Raw genomic sequence first — 7,268 nt, forward strand, 5'->3', positions numbered from 1 at the left:
ACCTTAAGGTATCAGTTAAAATGTTAAGTGCTCCTGCCCTATTTTCCCCATCTCCTTTCTTTCTCCAACATAATACCTTAATACATATTATCCTGACATACTGTTTAACTCGCTTCTCATGATATATAATTTATTGTTTGCATTCTGCTCCCTTTTCCCACTAGAATATGAACTTCATAATTTTTGTTGGTTCTGATCCCTGATGTGTCCAAATACCTAGAAAAGTGCTGATTACATAATAGGTGCTCAATAAATATTTGTTGCTTGAATGATGAAATTTAGCAAGAGAAGGCATTAGGGGACTTTCACTAGGGCCAGCCTGGGGTGAAGCCTGATTACTCTAACTTCAGACTCTCCACAGCTCCCCAGCCCCTACTGGTGATAATGGTTTAAGCTAAAATACTACAGTAAACACTAGCTTCTGTTTATTAGTTTCCACTATGTACCAGGCATTGGGATAAGTGCTGGGCACACACAGAGGGATAGGACCTTCTCTTCTCTCAAGGAGGTCCCAGTCGAAAGAGAGCCAATGGACAACACACTAAAGGATCACATACCCTTGGACTTAGTGAATGTTTGTGATACAAAGCTAGGGCATCTGGCCCAGCATGAGGCACTGGGTAGAAATCTTCCTGGAAGAGATGATGTCTGAGCTGTCCCTTTCCATTGGAAGAAGGACATGGCAAATATGAGTGTGGGTTGTGGATAGGGAGAGAGGATGAAGAGAAATGAATGAAACTGAGACTACACCAAAGGCTGGGGCAGGAAAATGTGCTGTGATTCCCACCCTCACTTTTCTTATCTGAGCTGACCGAAGACATCTCCACAAGTTCCCTTATCCACTCTCTGCCACCAAAACACATTCTCATTCACCTTCCCAAGTAGATAAGGTCCTCTGCTCCTTTGAATTTCAAGGCAAAAATACTCTTAGCAGGCCTTCTTTGGTTACCTGTTCTCACATCACTGGATGCCATCATCTGGAAATACCTGTAAGCTTGTGTCTAGACCAGTCTTTGTTTCTATGAAAAGCCAGCCCTTGCACCTGTGCCTAGCACCTGGTACCTGCCACCACTGTATACCTGGAAAGGGGCAATGCTTCAGCTCTCATCTTCAGTCACTCGCCTTCTCCACTCCCAATTGCTCCTGATTCGTGCTCCCAGGGGCCCTCCCGGGGCCAACTATGAGTACCTTTCTCTTCTAGATCATCCTAATTCCCCCAGGAGAGAGAGGATAGCTCAGAGCTGGATGGAATCTGAAAGGCATTCTTTTCCCAGTCTGAAACTCCATCTGCTTGACACTCTCTGTGCCAAGTTTCCATATTCAATGCAAATTTACCAGCACATACATAGTTTTCCTCTTACTGGTTAAAAAGGGTTTTGACAGTCCCAGGGACACATTGCTTTCTTTCCAACCAAAACTGGAGAGACAAAGAGACATTTCCACTGCAACTAAGTAATCCTGAAGTTTCTCCATAAGCCAAATTTGACTGAGCTAATACTGACCTTTCCACAGGCACAGCTTCCAAAGATATCTTTTTGCTGCAGGCAAAGTCCTGATGAGCATATTAGTCAAAGCTCCACCTCTTCAGTACCAGCACACCCACCCTCTCTTTTCTCTTCCTTTCAGGTTGAAGGAGAATGGGGAGTGTCTCTAAATTTCCACAGCTGATTTTTCCCCCAGGAGGTCCTATTGTTCAGGCCTGACCTGGGGAGCACGTGACACCCCACCCCACCCCCAACAATGAATAAGCCTCAGTCTGAGAGTCCTATATTTGGTTTGATCAAGGCTATTCTGACCATATGTCAAGAGCAATGTACCTTGGCTGGAAGCAAACCAGATTTAAGTCGTGGGCCATTGAATTGCCAACTGCATGACCCAAGGCTCCACTAAACCTGCAAAAATGGAAATAATAATAGGACCAAACTCAGAGGGTTGTCAAGAATATTAAATGAGATAATGCAAGTTAAGCACTTGGGATGGAGGGTCTGGCATGAAGCAAAGGCTGGCAAAATGACTGTCTGATTATTGCTTTAACCCCTGAAGCCTCACCATCAATTTGTTCTTTCATTCATCAGAAAAGCCCTTTGCTTGGAAAACCATACTTATAAAAATATGAAGCATCGTAAATGATCATAAGGAAACTGATCGGGGGAAGGTAGCAGTGATGGGAATCTCTGAGGATCTCTCCCAGGAGAATCTGCCTAGGGGTTTTAGTGGCCTGACCCTGGGGAGGCAGGTTGGAGAAAACTGTAAAGGAAAAGCCGGATCTGCTACAAAATGACTCAGCACCTACTCAGACTAGAGAGGTCTCTGAAAAGAGGCCAGAAATCAGCCTTCACCCCGGGAGATTCACCTTCCTTTTCATTCATTCACTCATTCATTCATTCATTCATTCATTCATTCATTCATTCATTTATCAAATGTTAAATGAGCTCCCTCCTACATGGCCAAGTACTGACGACAGAGCAGAGAACAAGATTCCTGTCCAGCAGCCCATATTCTACTAGTCTATTTGAGTTTCTTTGACTTTTAAGAATTGTATTCTTCACAACCACCTATATCACATAGTGATAAAAACAAACAAAATATTTTCTTTTTTTTTCCAACTTGTATTTTAGATTCAGTGGGTGCATGTGCAGGTTTGTTGCATGGTTGTATTGTGTGATGCTGAGGTTTGGGGTATGAATGATCCTAACACCCAGGGAGTCAGCAAGCAAGCAGAGCACCCAGTAGGTAGTTTTTCAACCCTCACGCCCTCCCTTCTCCACCCCCAGTAGTTTGCAGTGTCTGTTATTCCCATTTTTCTGTCTATGTATTCCCAAGGTCTGGCTTCCACTTCTAGTGAGAACATGTGGTATTTTGTTTTCTGTTCTTGTTTTAATTCGCTTAAGATAATGGCCTCCAGCTGCATCTGTGTTGTTGCAAAGGACATGATTTTATTCTTTTTTATGGCTGCATAGTAGTCCATGGTATATATGTACCACATTTTCTTTATCTAGTCCGCCATCGATGGGTTCCTAGGTTGATTCCATGTCTTTGCCATTGTGAACAGTGCTGTGATGAACATATGAATGCATGTGTCTTTTGGGTAGAAAGATTTATTTTATACCCAGTAATAGGATTGCTGGGTTGAACGGTAATTCTAAGTTTTTGGAGAAATATTCAGCTTGCTTTCACAGTGACTGAACTAATTTGCACAACCACAAACAGGGTATAAGTGTATAAGTGTTCCCTTTTCTCCACAGCCTCGCTGGCATTTGTTATTTTTTGTTTTTTTTTGTTTTTTTAAATAATAGCCATTATTAAAAAAGGTTGGTGCGAAACAGTAACTCATTGTGGTTTTGATTTGCATTTCTCTAATGATTGCTGATGTTGAGCACTTTTTCATATATGCGTTAGCCGCAGGTATTTTTTTGAGATGTTCTGTTCATGTCTTTTGCCCACTTTTTATTTTTTATTTTATGTTTCCATAGGTTTTTGGGGCACAGGTAGCATTTGGTTACATAAGTAAGTTATTTGGTGGTGATTTGTGAGATTTTGGTGCACCCATCACCCGAGCAGTATACACTGCACCCTATTTGTAGTCTCTTATCCCTCGTCCTCCTCCCACCCTTCCCACCAAGTCCCCAAAGTCCATTGTATGGTTCTTATGCCTTTGTGTCCTCATAGCTTAGTTCCTGCATATCAGCGATAACATACAATGTTTGGTTTTCCATCACTGAGTTACTTCACTTAGAATAATAGTCTCCAGTCTCATCCAGGTCGCTGAAAATGCCGTTAATTCGTTCCTTTTTATGGCTGAGTAGTATTCCATCATATATATATATACCACAGTTTCTTTCTCCACTAGTTGATTGATGGGCATTTCGGTTGGCTCCACAATTTTGCAATTGCAAATTGTACTGCTGTAAACGTGTGTGCAAGTATCTTTTTCATATAATGACTTATTTTCTTCTGGGTAGATACGTAGTAGTGGGATTGCTGGATCAAATGGTAGTTCTACTTTTAATTCTTTAAGGAGTCTCCACACTGTTTTCCATAGTGGCTGTACTAGTTTACAATCTCACCAGCAGTGTAGAAGTGTTGCCTGATCACTGCATCCATGCCAACATCTACTGTTTTTTGGTTTTTTTTATTATGGCCATTCTTGTAGGAGTAAGCTGGTGTGGTTTTGATTTGCATTTCCCTGAGTGATGTTGAGCATTTTTTCATACGTTTGTTGACCTTTGCCCACTTTTTTTTTGAGACGTAATCTCACTCTGTCACCCAAGCTGGAGTGTAGTGGTGCAATCTTGGCTCACTGCAACCTCTGTCTCCCAGGTTCAAGTGATTCTCCTGCCTCAGCCTCCCAAGTAGCTGGGACTGCAAGTGCACACCACCATGCACAGCTAATTTTTGTATTTTTAGTAGAGACAGGGTTTCACTATGTTGGCCAGGCTGGTCTTGAACTCCTGACCTTGTGATTCACCCACCTCAGCCTCCCAAAGTGCTGGAATTACAGGCGTGAGCCACCACGCCAGCCTCCTTTGCCCACTTTTTACTGGGGTTATTTGAAGGCATTGTACTACCTGACTTCAAACTATACTACAAGCCTACAGTAACCAAAACAGCATGGTACTGGCACAACAACAGTCACATAGACCAATGGAAAAGGATAGTAAACCTGAAATAAAGCTGCACACCTACAACCATCTGATCTTTGACAGTCAACAATCATAAGCAATGGGGAAAGGACTCCCTATTCAATAAATGGGATAACTGGCTATCCCTATGTAGAATGAAACTGGACCCCTACCTATCACAATATATAAAAATTAACTTAAAATGGATTAAATATTTAAATGTAAGACCTAAAACTATAAATATCCTAGAAAACCTAGGAAAATACCATGTTGGACATTGGCTTTGGCAAAGACTTTATGACTAAGTCCCCCAACAAAACAAAAACAATTGCAAAAAAAAAAAATTGACAAGTAGGCCCCAGTCAAACTGAAGAGCTTTTGCACAGCAAAAGAAACTGTCAACAGAGTAAACAGACAACCTATGGAATAAGAGAAAATATTTGCAAACTAGGCATCCAGCAAAGGTCTAATATCCAGAACCCACAAGGAACTTAAATAATTCACCATGCAAAATCTTTTCTTGGTTTCTTTTTTTTTTTTTTTTTTTTTTTTTTTGTGGTCTGGCTAACTCCACCCCTAAAAGAGAAAGGGAGGGAGGGAGGAAGGAAAGAAGGAAGGAAGGAAGGAAGGGAGGGAGGGAGGGAGGGAGGGAGGGAGGAAGGAAAGGAACTTACTCTGCTTAACAGTAAGGAAAATAGGAAAAAAAAGAAGTTATAAGAAGCATGACACTAGTCACATTTTAGAAGTCCCTTTCTTTACCTGCAGAGCCAGCAAGCTTTCAGAGTTCCCAAGAAAACCACCTTTTAGTATTTAAGTCCTTCCCTAGTCCTAGCTTTCCCTTGTTCCCGCCTATCCAGGAAGGGCCCAGAGGAGAGCAGAAGGATAGATTTACGACCAGATCACCAAGGTTGACATAAGGAGGGCATTTTCCCTTTAGAGTCCTGCTAATAGGAGGGTCAAGGTGATTTCCTCAATCTCCTTGGCCTCTTTGTTAAATTAAAAAGGGTTAAATTTAGCATTCCTAGTCTCTTGGATACTCCCAGAGAAGGTATTGACCATGACCTCTTGGGCATGTTCTGAGGCTGCTCAGGCCCCATGTTGGAATGATGCTTCTCTGAAGCCCTGGCCACAGCCAAGCATTTCTTCTAAACTGCTTGAGGTGGCAAGATGCTTGGGACATCTGTTTCTTAATTTTATATGGACCCAGCCCAGAACCACAATCACCCAAGAGCATAGGAAACCTGAGGCCATGATTTTGACAATGAAAACCGTGGTTCATGAAACTCAGGGCTTCCATTTTTGGCTTCTTGACACTCAAAGTAGTTTTTCATCAAAAAGCCCTTCAAAAGGGAGACTGGTTTCCATATTAGGAAGGAAAATCTATACTCTGCCAACTCCAGAAATGTTCTTACAACATTGTTGGTTTACTCCATCGCACTGCCTCTTTCATACACACCCCATAGCAGGAGGCCCCAGCTTTGGAGCCCAGCCTGTGTCTGCATCCCTGCACGTCTCAGCCGCAGGCACATGATGCCTTGAGCCTCAGTAAGCATGCTGGATAGAAAGAGTCCCTGACATGATTTGGACAATGGCATGTTGGCTTTTTATTTTGGCTTTCTCTGAATGACTCTCATATTTTGTGAATTGGGTAGAATCCTGGCCCTGTCAGTGGGTCTTAGCTTATCTGACCATCACCTTGGTCAAAGTATTGAGTCTTGGAACAAGTTCGCTCCCTCTCACCATTGTCTCCAACCTCAGACATTTAACACAGTGGCCTTTCTCTTTCTCCTTGAGGTTTCTACGTGTCCACAGGGGGACACGTAGCTGTGTTCCTTAAGGTGCTCCGTGGTAAATGTCAGATTACTGCCTTTCTCCTATTGTGGGAATATTTTCCTTCCAAGAATATAACATTACCTAGTAATAAGGACAAGAACGAGAAATAGAAGGGCGAAGGAGAAGTAGGAGGAGGAAAAGGAGGAGGAGGAAGAAGAGAAAGGGACTTTATATGTATTTTTTTAAATGTTCCGTTTGGAGATAATTATAGATAAGCACACAATTTTAAGAACTTATGCAGAGATCCCTGATACCCTCATCCAGTTTCCCCCAAAGGTAACATCTTATGTCACGATAGCACAACATTACAACCAGGAAATCAACAGTGATACAATCCATAGTTCTCACTCTGGTGCCGTCAGTTTTACATGCACTCATTTGTGTGTGTTTGTGTATGTGTGTCTGTGCATCTGTGCATGCATTTAATTTGATGGAATTTTGTCACATGCATTGATTCATGTGACCACCATCACGGTTAAGATACAGAACAATTGCATCACAAGGATCCTTTGCACCAACCTTTTATAGCTACACCCACCTGCCTCTCCCCCAGTCTCACCTCTGACAACCACTAATCTGTTCTCCATCTCTATAATTTTGTCATTTTAAGAATGCAATATAAATGGAGTCATACAGTACGTAACCTCTTATGATTGGCTTTGTTCACTCAACAGAATTCACCGGAGCCTCGTCCAAATGGCTGTGTATATCAGTAGTTGCTGAGTCCTGTTCGGTAATACAGCACCATTGTGTGTTTAGCCATCATTAGTTGAAGGACATCTGAGCTGTTTCCAGATTTTAGCTATTGCAAAT

Source organism: Theropithecus gelada, chromosome 14 (genome assembly GCF_003255815.1).
Source record: "Theropithecus gelada isolate Dixy chromosome 14, Tgel_1.0, whole genome shotgun sequence".
NCBI classification, from domain to species: domain Eukaryota; kingdom Metazoa; phylum Chordata; class Mammalia; order Primates; family Cercopithecidae; genus Theropithecus; species Theropithecus gelada.